At 47.4% G+C, this 14,342-nt stretch overlaps 1 protein-coding gene across 1 annotated transcript in view; it reads right to left on the reverse strand.

Annotated features, from left to right (window-relative positions):
- rab40c (RAB40c, member RAS oncogene family) overlaps positions 1-14,342 on the reverse strand; it is an 87,640-nt gene that overhangs the window by 7,112 nt on the left and 66,186 nt on the right. The window lies entirely within an intron of this gene.

Below are 14,342 nucleotides of genomic sequence, written 5' to 3' on the forward strand. Positions count from 1 at the left end.
GGCTATCACTATCTACCCTGTCTAAACCTCTAATCATCTTATATGTTTCAATAAGGTCCCCTCTTAGCCGCCTTCTTTCCAGCGAAAACAACCCCAAATCTCTCAGTCTCTCCTCGTAGGATCTCCCCACCATACCAGGCAACATCCTGGTAAACCTCCTCTGCACCCTCTCCAAAGCCTCCACATCCTTCCTGTAATGTGGGGACCAGAACTGCACGCAATACTCAAAGTGCGGCCGCGCCAGACTTGTGTACAGTTGCATCGTGACGCTGCGACTCCTAAATTCAATCCCCCTACCAATAAACGCCAAGACACCGTATGCCTTCTTAACAACCTTATCTACTTGATTCCCAACTTTCAGGGATCTATGTACACATAGATCCCTCTGTTCATCCACACTATTCAAAGTCCTCCCGTTAGCTATATACTCAACACATCTGTTATTCCTACCGAAATGAATTACCTCACACTTCTCCGCATTAAACTCCATCCGCCACCTCGCGGCCCAGCTCTGCAACCTTTCTAAGTCACCCTGCAAACTGTGACACCCTTCCTCACAATCTAAATTCAGGCTGGATTTTAATCGCTCCATCATTAGTGGCCACGCCTTAGCCGCCTCAAGCCTAGGATTACCTCTGTGCCTCTTTCTCCTCCTTTAAAATGTTCCTTAGATACTCTCTTTGGCTAATTTTTTGGTTAATTGTCTGAATCTCAAAGTGTTATTTGAAGAGGGGTAAGGAAATACTCCAGGTGTCCTCACCAGAACGTCAAACGCCACCAAAGACAGATCGCCTAGTAATACGTTGCGTTACAGATCGTGGCTACGTACGGATTGAGTGCCGTGTTTCCTTATTGACAACGTATACAAAGTAGTGCAAAAATTCTTTCAAGAAACACAAAAAATGAAACTGCGCCGGTCCCGATGGAGAGTTTGATGATTTTTTTTTCCTGGCTGACTCGAGCAGACCTTGGAAATCCCAACAGGCAAGAATTTTCCTATTCCGTACTTTTTTCTTTAATTACGCTCGACGTAATTCGGTGCGGAAGAGGACATGTGCTTGGAACTCCAAATAATGGCAAATCTTTGCTCGTCGTGCAGAACGCGGCGTTCGAGAACGATTTTAACTATCGAGTTGAATCCGCGCGTAAAAAAATTACACGGTGAGAAGTCTCACGACACCGGGTTAAAGTCCGACAGGTTTATTTGTAGCGCAAACCGCGAGCTTCTGGGGCTCTGACCCTTCGTCAGGTGACCTCAGCGCTCCGAAAGCCGGTGGCGTTTACTACCAAATAAACCTGTCGGACTTTAACCTGGTGTTGAGACTTGTTACCGGTGTTTACCCCAGTCCGACGCCGGCATCTCCGCGTCGTAAAAAATTACAACCGTGATCGCGTTACGCGGTGAACGATCTGAGCGTTCACGTCCTCGTCAATTCCTGCGTGTAGCAGGACAAGTACTGATGAATACTATACTAGAAGAACGGTACATCGAACCTCGAATCCCCCGCTGTGGAATATTACAAGTACCTGTTTCTTAAAAAGGTACGACCGTTCGAGAATCTGGTCTGCGTATTTAGTGTATATCTATAGTGCAGTGACAGCTAACGACACCGATATGGAATTTGACGTTTTTTGCCTTGTTGTAACAAATTGTGTTGCAAGACTTTTACCTAACAATTACATTGCCTTGTTAAATAATGAACACTTTTGTTGCTAGTCTATAGGTTTTTTTTGTCCTTCTAATCAGAGGTCAAGTTGGTCAACGTCTCCAAATTTAAAGTAATAGACGCTACCGGCATAATCTGTCGTCAGTTTTTACGTGCGAGAGAAACACAGGTATCCCTCCTTTAGAACTCCCAACGTATTCCTAAATAAAAAACGTGCTAATTGGAAATCACTTTCCTGTAAGCGCGCACAGAATAGTAGGCAGTTACGTTCCTGATCTGTAATTCCTTTTGGCCACCTTGAACTTATCGGGGCCAAAAATCCTCTTTCTGTTTACAAGAACTCTTACCGTTTCCCTCCTGCTTACTGATTCACACTCGCTCGCCACCCTTCTCGCTTCCTCCTGCTCGTTACTTCCCTCTCTCTACTCCCGTACTCCCATCTGCTCGTCGCTGCCCTTCTCGCCGTCACTGTCTCAACCCTCTCGCCGCTTCCCTCTCGCGACACCCTCTTTTCCGATGTGTCGTTCGCATCGGGGGCTCAGGACGGGGGTTACGGGTGAGGCGATGCGGGCGAGCGGAAAGCAGCAAGGTGGTCAGGAGAGGGGCCCGTTTAAGACTGAGCACGTGTCACCGTGTTAAAAAATGGAGGCAGTACAATTCATGTAAATTCCCTAATTTACGATTGTGCTGATCGGCGTGTGTTTAAAAAGGGGGATTATCTGTAGTTTCTTTGGAAGTTTTAAATCTGAACTGGCAGCCTGAACGTTGTTAAATGATACAGATATCATAATTATGTGTCATTCTTTTAGGATAAATAAGCCGTAATATCTACAAAAATATTCGAAACCTCTCCAATTCACTTAGCTGTTTCAAGCCGTCCACAAAGATGACATTCGAGTGTAGAATGGTTAATTTTGTGCTCTTCGATACTATTCGCTCAAAATATATCGTTTTAAGTCTGTGAGCCGCTTTAGCGGCTCGTCGTCTCAGCTTAGTCTTTAGCAGCTTCGTCTTGTATCTAAAATTCAACGATCTCCCTTACGAACAAGTTTACGTCGCGACGATTTTTGTTTTTATTCCGATTCGAGCCGATCAAATCCAATTCAGAGTCCCGACGAGTTGAGACGTTCCCAATCCAAGCTGACGAGACAGGGCTCTCGCTTCCTGTCTCGGGTTCGATCGACACGGTCCGAGCCGATCGGAGGAGGTGCGACGACTCCTCCGAGGCTCGATCTCATTTGCGTCTTAGCCAAAAGGCCGAGGTGCCGCTTTTAAAAATCGCTCGAAATGAAGCTGAAAAACGTAACCCGACGACTTCGACCGAGCGCGGCGCGTCGACGCTCCGCTCGATCTTAGCCGAAAGGCCGAGAAGCGGCTTTTCGACGGTTTCGAGTCGGTCGTGAAATCGAGTGAAATCCCAGTGACTTTGCTTAAAACCTTTTGCTACCTACTCGCTTTGGACAACCGGCCACAAAATTCTTTTTGATATCTAAGATTAAGTTTGTTGCTTTAGATTTTGCGTCAAAGTACCATATTTCTTTCCAGGGTTTGTGGCAATTACTTCCAGTTCAAGAACGTAAACAGATTAAAAGAGGTTTTTACAGATTAAAAGAAGTTTTTACAAATTAGCAGAAGTTTTGCAAATTGTTCCACGGACGCAAAGAATCAGGCAGTTCTCGCAAACGTGAAGAAAAATGGTCTCACCGCCGACAACGTAACTCTACGGGTAAGTCTTGTCACTTGTGGATATTTATCTATAGAATTCCTCCTCATTTTTCCCCGTTTACTTTGCCTATTTCTTACGTTCTTATGACTTGCAGATTCTCTCACGAGACTGCCAATAACGGAATAGTTCGTGGAGCTGCGTGCCGTCCGCAAACTGGGAATATCTTAACGCAAAAAATGTTTCACGCCAAACGTAATTCTCCGCACACGATCCAACGCTGCTTTCTTCTTTTAAATATTAAACTCCGAAAGTAAGTATCGATGACAGTAGTGGACAAACGTTTAACGTGTTTGTACTGTATTCCGCTGTAAATGACAGGTAGATTTTTCAGCCTTGTTTCATAATCGAGACATTTCAATACGATACACGTTTCTACGTATTACGCAAGTTACTAAAAATAAAACGATGATCCTGCTGCCTTCTCGTCGAACCGACCAGAAACCACCTTTAGCGAATCGCACGAATAAAAAACACGGCAATCTCGATAAATAACATCTCCGTTTCGTACTACGCCGTTCCAAAATGGATCTCAGTTACTTTACAATGAGGTGAAAATGGCAGCGTTGCAATTAGCGTTTACCAAAACGTTAGACAAACTCAGACTAAAAAAACAGGTTTTTCTAGTTATGCCGCTTAACATTGCGACACAAAAGCAATAATACTTATTAGATCTTGTATTCTGCGTAATAACCTGGAGAATTACAAGACTCTAGCTTCAGGATTTACTCACCACACCCCTTAACCGCCTTTCACGATAATTAAAAATCTAATCCCGAAAGACGTAGAACATCGTTTCCCGATACCAGCAAGTAGATGAAACAAACGCACGAGTTTCTAGTCGTGTTCTCTTATCTTAGAGAGCTAGCTGGTGTCGGCCGGACGGCATTAGCCAGATGTAGCTTTGTCGTTACGGTGCCTTTAAAGTAATACGACGTTCCAAAGCACGTCACTGAGCCGACAGCTGACCACAGTTCAGATGGGGTGAAACGTCAGTTAGGCATTCTGAGGGAAGCAGGTCGTGATGAGACTTTTAAAAGAAAGAGATAGCCTCTTTTGCGCGTGTGAGGGACCGAGGTGACCGAAGGCTCCGCCGACCAAGGCGGAGCAGAGATAGTGGGAATACAAATGGCATTTTGTGCGGTAGACAAAAGGCAGGTAACCGTAGGCCAGTTAGCTTCGCACCCGTAGTTGGGAAAATGCTGGAATCCGTCATTAAAGAAGAAATAGCAGGACACCTGGAAAAGAACGGTTCAATCGAGCAGACGCAGCACGGATTCACGAAGGGCAAGTCGCGTTTGACGACCTTACTGGATTTCTACGAAGATGTAACGAGTGCGAGTGACAGAGGGGAACCGGTGAACGTGGCGTTTTTAGATTTCCAGAAGGCTTTCGATAAGGTGCCTCACGAAAGGTCGCCGCGAAAGATTAAGGTGCGCGGAGTTGGGGGTAAAGCGTGCGCGTGGATCGAGGATTTACAATCTAACGGGAAGCGCGGAGTTGGAGTAGACGGGTGCTTTTCTGGTCGGCAGTCGGTGACTAGCGGCGTGCCGCGGGGATCGACGCCGGGTCCTGGACCGTTTACCTTATACGCAGACGATCTGGAGGAGGGGACCGAGCGTAGGGTAGCAAAGTTTGCTGACGACGCAAAGATGAGCGGGAAAGCGAATCGCGTAGAGGACGCGGAAAGTCTGCAGAGAGATTTGGATAGGCGAAGCGAGTGGGCGAGGACCTGGCAGATGGACTGTAACGTCGGCGAGTGTGAGGTTTTCGATTTTGGAAGGAATAATCGGATTATTATTTAAATGGTGAAAAATTGCAACGTGCTACTGTGCAGAGGGACCTGGGGGTCCTCGTGTATGAATCGCAGAGTCAATTTGCAGATGCAGCAGGTGATCAAGAAGGCAAATGGAATGGAGTATAAAAGCAGGGAGGTCTGGCTGCAATTGTACAAGGTGCTGGTGAAGCTGCAACCAGAGTACTGTGTGCAATTTTGGTCCCCTTATTTGCAAAAGGACATATTGGCCTCGGCGGCAGCGCAGAGAAGGTTCACCGGGTTGACACTGGAGGAGTGGGTTAGCTTTCGAGGAGAGATCGAGAAGATCGGGCCCGTACTCGGAGTTTAGAATGCCGAGGGGGGATCTCGTAGAGACAAATAAGATAACGAAGGGCGAGACAGGGTAGCGGTAGAGAGATTATTTCCACCTAGAAAGGAAACAAGAACTAGAGGGCACGGTCTAAAAATAACGGGGAGTCGATTTTGAAGAGTCGAGGATGAACTTCTTCTCTCGGAAGGGAGCGAATCTTTGGAATTCTCTGCCCGTTGAAGGAGTGGAGGCTACCTCGTTAAACGTGTTCAAGTCGCAGGTAGGTAGATTTCTGATCGATAAGGGAATTAAGGGTTACGGGGAGTAGGCGGCTAAGTGGAATTGAACCGCTGTCGGATCAGCCTTGATCTTATTGAATGGCGGGGCAGGCTCGAGGGACGAGATGACCTACTCCTGCTCCTATTTTACGTTCTTATTTGCAAAAGGACGACGTGTGCGCGGTAGGGCTAGAAAAGGTTGCCGAGAAGGGATCGGGTCACGTCGAGGATTTTGGATCGAACGTATAGAACGGAAGCAGTCGATGAAGGTTGCGGATCGGATTTCAACAACAGAGTTTTAGATAAGTCGCGACTCGTGAAGAACAAAATAAGGAGGTCAGTAAAGATAGCACCGGGAATAAATCGAGCTGAGAAACCGTGACGACGTGGATCAAGTGGCAGCGGGTAATTGTAGGTAAAATGTCCAGAACGTAAGATTTAAACGTCAGCTCGGGGTTAAGCACAATACTGCATACGTAAGTTTCAGCCTGAACAAACGTCCAGAGGGAAACATAATAGGGTGTGGAACTTCTGGCAGGAACAAGATGTCATAGCTTCAATCTTGCTGAACTTTAGTTCGAGAAATGAATCGGATGTCGTCAACAGAAATAAAATCGAGTGTCGTCGACAATCGTTTGAAACCAGTCCCACGCTTACAAATACTGCCAATGTGAGAAAAAGCAGGACTGAGTATGACACCTTACGCAGACCCAAGGTGGCTGCGCACGATACATTTGCCATATGTGAGTAGGCAAGAACGTAACTAAACAAAGACATTAAAAAGGGAAGTAAACCACTGAGGAAAGACAATCAACGTGGGTTAACCGTGCAGACGATTAAAGAGAACAGAAAGTGAAAGATCGCAACTGTAAACTTTTTAGTTTTTAGTGGCGTTTTTAGATTTCCAGAAGGCGTTCGATAAGGCGCCTCGCAAAAGATTGCTGCGGAAGGTTAGGGTGTACCGAGTTGGGGGTAAAGTGTTAGTGTGGATCGAGGATCAGCTATCTAACAGGAAGCAGACGGTTGGAATAAATAGGTCTTTTCCGGTCGGCAGTCGGTGACTAGTCGAGCGCCGCACGGATCGGTGCCGAGACCTCGACCGTTTACCGCGTACGTAGACCGTCTGGAGGAGGGGACTGACTGACGGGTAACAGGTCGCCGACGACACGAAGACGACTGGAAAAGCGAATTGCGTGGAGGACGCGGAAAGTCTGCGGAGAGATTCGGATAGGCTGAGCGTGCGGGTGAGGGCCTGGCAGATGGAGTGTGAGGTTATCGACTTCGGAAGGAATAACAGTAGGATGGAATATTATTTAAATGGTGAAAAGTTGCAGCGTGCGACCGTGCAGAGGGACGCAAAAACTCAGTCTGCGGGTGATCGAGAAGGCGAATGGAATGTTGGCTTTATCGCGAGGGGGATTGAACGTAAAGGCAGGGAGGTCTCGCTGCGACTGTACAGGGCACTGCTGAGGCCTCGACTGGAGTACTGTGTGCAATTCCGGTCCCCTTATTTGCAAAAGGATATACCGGTCTTCGAGGGAGTACAAAGAACGTTCATCAGGTGGATACCGGAGACGAGCGGGTCGGCTTACGAGGAGAGATCGAGTAGATTGGGCCTGTACTCGGAGTTTCGAAGGCCGACGGGGGAATTCACAGAGACGTATAACGTAAATGAAGGGGCAAGATAGGGTAGAGGCAGGGAGATTCTTTCCACTTAGAAAAGAAACCAGAACGAGAGGGCACAGCCTCAAAATAAGGGGGCGGGGGGCGCAGTTTAGAACAGAGCTGAGGAGGAACAACTTCTCTCAGAGGGTGGTGAATCTCTGGAATTCTCTGCCCGCTGAAGTGGTGGAGGCTACCTCGTCGAATACGTTTAAGTCGCAGGTAAATAGATTTCTGATCGATAAGGAAATCGAGGGTTACGGGGAGCACGCAGTAAGTGGAACCGATCCACTTCAGATCAGCCGTGATCTTACTGAATGGCAGGGCAGGCTCGAGGGGCTAGATGGCCTACTCCTGCTCCTATTTCTTACGTTCTTACACTTGGATCTTCACGTCCCTAGGTTTGAGAAGGAGAACGAGGAGGAGATAAAATGAAGGAGATAGTCATTGTCTTCAGGAAGCGTAAAGGAGACCGTGCTCCCGTCTACGTCAACGGGACGCAGTAGAAACGGTCGAGAGCTTCGAGCGTTTAGGTGTCAAGATCGCCGATTGTCCTGGTCCCTCCGTGCCAACGCTATAGTTAAGAAAGCCCACCGACGCCACTACTTTCTCAAGAGACTAAGGAAATTTGGCACGTCTGCTACAACTCTCACCGACTTATACAGATGCGTCGTAGAATGCATTCGTTCCCGTTATATCAGGATGGCTCGGTACGGCTGCGGTTTGTACGAAACTGCAATAAAGTACAAAGGGTCGCGAACGAAGCCCGATCCGTCGCTCAAATCAGCCTCCCGTCCGTCGACGCTTCCCGCCGTATCGGAAAAGCGGCGAGCGCGATCGAGGACCGCGCGCGCCTCGGAAATTCTTCCTTCCGCCTTCTTCCGTCGGGTCAAGGATACAAAAGTCTGAGATCTTGCACTGACTCCAAAATAGCTTCTTCTCTACTGCTATCAGTCTTTCGAATGGACCTAACTCGATTTAAGTTGAATTCCCTCGACACCCTTGCTACGACCGTAACGTTACATTCTGCACTCTCTCCTTTCCTTCCCCATGTATGGTACGCTTTGTCTGTGTAGTGTGCGAGAAACAATATTTTTCACTGTACACGTGACACTGATAGATCAAATCGGAATGCATTTTTTATACAGAAGTAAGGGAGGCCGTTCGGCCCCTTCAGTCTATTCTGTCGTTGCGTAAAATCGTGACTTATCTGTAATCTTACTTCGTTCGCCTTCCTTGGTTCCGTGTCACTTAATATCCTTTGACCGGCCACATTTAATAGAAATTTTAAAGACGATTTCCTAACTTTTCTCCAGAATACCCTGACTCTGATTTTAAGGTCCTAGACTCCTCCATCGTTTGATTTTCTTGTCACGTGCATTAACAGTGCAAAGTATTGTTTCTTGCGTGCTATGCAGACAAAGCTTCCAGTTCATAGAAAAGGAAAGGAGAGTGTGCGGAATGTAGCGTTAGGCTAGGGTGCAGAGAAAAGTCAACTGAGCGTGAAGTAGATCCATTCAAAAGTCTGAGGGCAGCAGGGAAGAAGCTGTTCTGAGCCGGCTGGTACGTGACCTCAGACGTTTGCTTTTTCCCGACAGGTTGCGGTGCCGGAAGAGAATATATTCGCAGTGTGCGGAGTCCTTTATTACGCCGGCTGCTTTTCAAGGCAGCGGCGAGCGTAAGGAGCGTCAATGAACAGGAGGCTGGTTTGCGTGATAGATCGGGTTACATTCGTGACCTTTAGTAGTTTCTTGCAGTCTTGGGCAGAGCAGGAGCCGTACCAAGCTGTGACACATCCAGAAAGAACGCTTTCTACGGTGCACGTGTACAAGTTGGAGAGAGTCATAGCTGACGTGTCAAATCTCCACAGTCTTCTGAGAAAGTAGAGGCGAACGTGAGCTTTTTTAACAATACTGTCGGCACGGGAGGACCAGGACAGGTCGCTGGTGATCCGGACGCCTAAAAGCTTGAAGCTCTCGATCGTTTCTCCTTAGCCCCCGTCGACGCAGGCACGTACTCCGTCACGCTTCCTGAAGTCGATGTTTACAGCCTCTCTCTATCCACCTTAACAAATCTTTTCAAAATCCTAAAAATCTCAAAGCACCCCTTCGCGTTCTACACTTCAGGGAATACAACCCCAATTGTTGTAATCTCTTTATAATTTAATCCATAGAATCCTGTTTACGTTCTGGTAAAACTGCAATACGTTTCTTCAAGTCGTGGCAAATACATTCTTTAAACGGTGTGGTGCTCAGGAGTACTCAGATGTATGTCCAATTGGGGCTTTCACATATTGCTATGTAGCAAAATCTCTTCCCCTTTACATCCTAGCCCTTTATAAAGACTAACGTTCCACTGATCTTTCTTTATTTTTTTGCACTCGGCCACTACGTTTTAGTGAACTGTGATACTCATCTTCGATACACAAACACAAATAAGCAAACGTCAGAACGGAGACCAGTTGAGACTTCACGGGGATTGGTACTGTATTAAACAGGCATAACGTTTCTACAGATAAACTGGCATGTCATATTTAGAGTCGTAATATACTGCAACGTTAGCCTGTAAATTCCAAGCTTAGCCATTTTTTGTACAATTCTAGTCTTGCGCAGTTTGCCATTTGGGCGTTTTTGGGCAACCGAATGCGTCAATGTCATTATCTTCGATAACGTTTCCTTTCTGTCACGAGGAAAGCAGGAAATCAGTCACCCGTCCTGGTGTCGTGGAAAGAAAACACCCCGAAAGGAACTGCACGACAAATTCTCATCTAATGTTTAATCTAACCGTTTTCTGTATTTTCACCTTCGTCGCAAGTCTACTCAGTGAAAAACGACAGATGAACAGTAGAAAAATAAAAATATTAAGAACAACGATATTAAATACCTTCAACGCTGATAAAACACCAACAAATACCAGAAATATTAAGGACGTTCGCTAAAGGCACGGTGCGTATTTATGAACGAGGCAATAACGAACACAGAACTGAAACGTCATCGTTCTAGAGGATGCATTTAAACAGAGTCCTTCTAATAGATTTCTAGCTTATTCTTCAGCGGAACTTGGAAGTGAAATAGACCAAGTAGGACTGCGTGGAAAAATGGTTAAAATCAGGGAAAGATAGAGCACAGAAAGAGGCCATTCGGTCCATCTCACCTGCGCTGGCTCTTGAAGAGTGCTCCGAGCCACGAGTTCGAGTTAACGTTGATCTTTCATTTGAAGTTACTGCTGGTTATTACATCCCGTATAACTCTGAAAGCAATTTTTATTCTTACTGTTCTTACGCAAACTAGTTCAAAATGAAAATGATACGGTTAACCCGAGATAAATCTTTGGCTTCTGTATTTCCATAGTGAACAGTTAGTTACAAACAAGCAGCAGTACATCGATAAAAGCATTAAGGTATGACCTCGAGTACGCGTGCGTGCTAGCAATTCACAAAAATTCCACTCGTACTTCAGGAAATTAAGGTTTTCGGTGAACTATCACACACGTAAACAAACTGGCCAATTTCTTTTGAAATTACTCAAATCCAGTGTTCCGTACCGTAAAACCTAAACAAACTTGTACCTTTCACCCTGCTTGAAAATTTCCATTTTAAATAAAAATACGCACAAATTTTAACTCTGCAATTTAATCTAACTGAACTACTTTGCACTGTGGTCAAGTCAGCTTTTTGTTTCGACTCACTCGTGAAGCAAAACTGTGATGTATTCTGTGAGCTGACTGGTAGTGTTTGCGTGAAACGTTGTTTGCTGTCCTTTTAAGCTATAACGTAAACGAGCTATGCCCATTAACGGACAAAGAAACATCAGACAAATATCAAATCGCAAGCTTCTACAAGCCGATTACAACCAAAGTCCCCAGGACCGGATGGAATGCGTCCGAGGGTTCTGAAAGAAATGGCAGAGGTGATAGTGGATGCCTTGTCTGCAGAAGGATCTAGATAGGCTGGGCGAATGGGCCAGGAAATGGCAAATGGAATTTAATGTTGGCAAGTGTGAGGTGGTCCACTTTGGTAGGAAGAATGGTAGGAAGGACTATTACTTACGTGGCGGAAAACTGCAGCAGGCGACGGTGCAGAGGGACCTCGGGGTCCTTGTGCACGAGTTGCAAAAACCCAGCTTGCAGGTGCAGCAGGTGGTCAGGAAGGCGAATGGGATGCTGGCCTTTATAGCGAGGGGGATTGAATATAAAAGTAGGGAGGTCTTGCTGCAGCTGTATAGGGCATCGGTGAGGCCGCAGCTGGAGTACTGTGTGCAGTTTTGGGCGCCGCACCTGCGCAAGGATATTTTGGCCTCGGAGGGAGTGCAGAGGAGGTTTACTAGACTGATACCGGAGTTGAGGGGGTTGAGCTATGAGGAGAGGCTGAATAAACTAGGCTTGTACTCGTTAGAGTTTAGAAGAATGAGGGGAGATCTCATTGAGACGTATAAGATGATGAATGGGATGGATAGGATAGAGGTGGAGAGACTCTTCCCGCTCAAAAAAGACAGTAGGACTAGGGGGCACAGCCTCAAGATAAAGGGGAGGCGGTTTAGAATGGAGTCGAGAAGGAACTTCTTCACTCAAAGGGTGGTGAATCTCTGGAATTCTCTGCCCGTTGAAGTGGTGGAGGCTGCCTCGCTAAATATTTTTAAGAAGCTGGTTAATGGGTTCTTGATAAGAGAGGGGATTAAGGGTTATGGGGAGAGGGCGGGAAAGTGGAACTGAGCCACGACAGATCAGCCATGATCTTATTGAATGGCGGGGCAGGCTCGAAGGGCTAGATGGCCTACTCCTGCTCCCATTTCTTATGTTCTTGGTGGTTATTTTCCAGACGTCGCTTGATTCCGGGGAAGTGCCGGGTGATTGGAAAACGGCTAATGTTACGCCGTTGTTTAAGAAGGGTGGCAGGCAAAAGGCGGGGAATTATAGGCCAGTTAGTTTAACGTCTGTGGTAGGTAAAATGTTAGAATCCGTCATTAAGGAGGAAATTGCGAGGCATCTTGAAGGGAATTGCTTGATAGAGCAGACGCAGCACGGTTTCTTTAAAGGGAAGTCGCGTCTGACAAATTTACTGGAGTTCTATGAGGATGTGTCCAGGGCGGTGGATAGAGGAGAGCCGGTGGATGTGGTCTTTCTAGATTTTCAGAAGGCGTTTGACAAAGTACCTCACAAGAGGTTATTGCAGAAGGTCAGGGGACATGGAGTTGGGGGTAGGGTGTTAGCGTGGATAGAGGATCGGTTGTCAAATAGGAGGCAGAAAGTGGGGGGTCAACGGGTGCTATTCGGATTGGCGGATGGTGACTAGTGGAGTGCCCCAGGGGTCGGTGCTGGGGCCTCAGCTTTTTACCATTTATCTTGATGATCTGGAGGAGGGAACCGAGTGTAGGGTGTCAAAATTTGCTGATGACACCAAGATTGGGGGAACGGCAAATTGTGCGGAGGGTGTGGAGAGTCTGCAGAAGGATCTAGATAGGCTGGGCGAATGGGCCAGGAAATGGCAAATGGAATTTAATGTTGGCAAGTGTGAGGTGGTCCACTTTGGTAGGAAGAATGGTAGGAAGGACTATTACTTACGTGGCGAAAAACTGCAGCAGGCGACGGTGCAGAGGGACCTCGGGGTCCTTGTGCACGAGTCGCAAAAACCCAGCTTGCAGGTGGTCAGGAAGGCAAATGGGATGCTGGCCTTCATAGCGAGGGGGATTGAATATACAAGTAGGGAGGTCTTGCTGCGGCTGTATAGGGCATCAGTGAGGCCGCAGCTGGAGTACTGTGTGCAGTTTTGGGCGCCGCGCCTGCGCAAAGATATTTTGGCCTTGGAGGGAGTGCACAGGAGGTTTACTAGGCTGATTCCGGAGTTGAGGGGGTTGAGCTGTGAGGAGAGGCTGAATAAACTGGGCTTGTACTCGTTAGAGTTTAGAAGAATGAGGGGAGATCTCATTGAGACGTATAAGATGATGAATGGGATGGATAGGATAGAGGTGGAGAGACTCTTCCCGCTCAAAAAAGACAGTAGGACTAGGGGGCACAGCCTCAAGATAAAAGGGGGGCGGTTTAGAACAGAGTCGAGGAGGAACTTCTTCACTCAAAGGGTGGTGAATCTCTGGAATTCTCTGCCCGTTGAAGTGGTGGAGGCTGCCTCGCTAAATATTTTTAAGACGCGGGTTGATGGGTTTTTGATAAGAGAGGGGATTAAGGGTTATGGGGAGAGGGTGGGAAAGTGGAACTGAGCAGCGACAGATCAGCCATGATCTTATTGAATGGCGGGGCAGGCTCGAAGGGCTAGATGGCCTACTCCTGCTCCTATTTCTTATGTTCTTATTCTAACTCTCTAACACCTCTCTGCCCCTTCTATCGCTTCTACGTGATTAGATTGTTCGTTCAACATCCAGACTTGGACGAACTCCAATTTCCTCCAGTCGAAGCGAAAAGATTTCATCGTGACCTCTTTCGCAACCTGCCGATTCTCACCGCAAACTCCGTGCGGCACCCTCGCTGACACAATTAGGTTGAACTATACAATCTGCAGCTTCCGTATTAGACACAGCCCCCAAAGCTGAACTACCAAACCGCGGTGGTGCGGCAGCACGACGCACTGCTGCCTCGCAGCGCCAGAGACCCGGGTTCAATTGCGGCCTCGGGTCACCGTCTGTACGGGGTTTGCACTTTCTCCCCTCGTCCGCGCGGGTTTCCTCCGGGGGCTCCGGTTTCCTCCCACGCTCCGGAGATACGCGGGTTAGGTTGACTGGCCGTGCTAAATCGCCCCTTCGTGTCGGGGGATTAGCAGAGCAAACGGGTTACGCAAATAAGAGTCTGGGTGGGATTGATGTCGGTGCAGGCTCGATGGGCCAAATGGCTTCCTTCTGCACTGTAGGGATCCTTAATACGCTCTCCATTAATGACTGCCTCTTGCAGCTCCACAAAAGCTTGCCTCTGAAAGCAC

The sequence above is a fragment of the Carcharhinus amblyrhynchos genome, chromosome 18 (assembly GCF_965287045.1).
Source record: "Carcharhinus amblyrhynchos chromosome 18, sCarAmb.v2.hapA, whole genome shotgun sequence".
Lineage (NCBI taxonomy): Eukaryota > Metazoa > Chordata > Chondrichthyes > Carcharhiniformes > Carcharhinidae > Carcharhinus > Carcharhinus amblyrhynchos.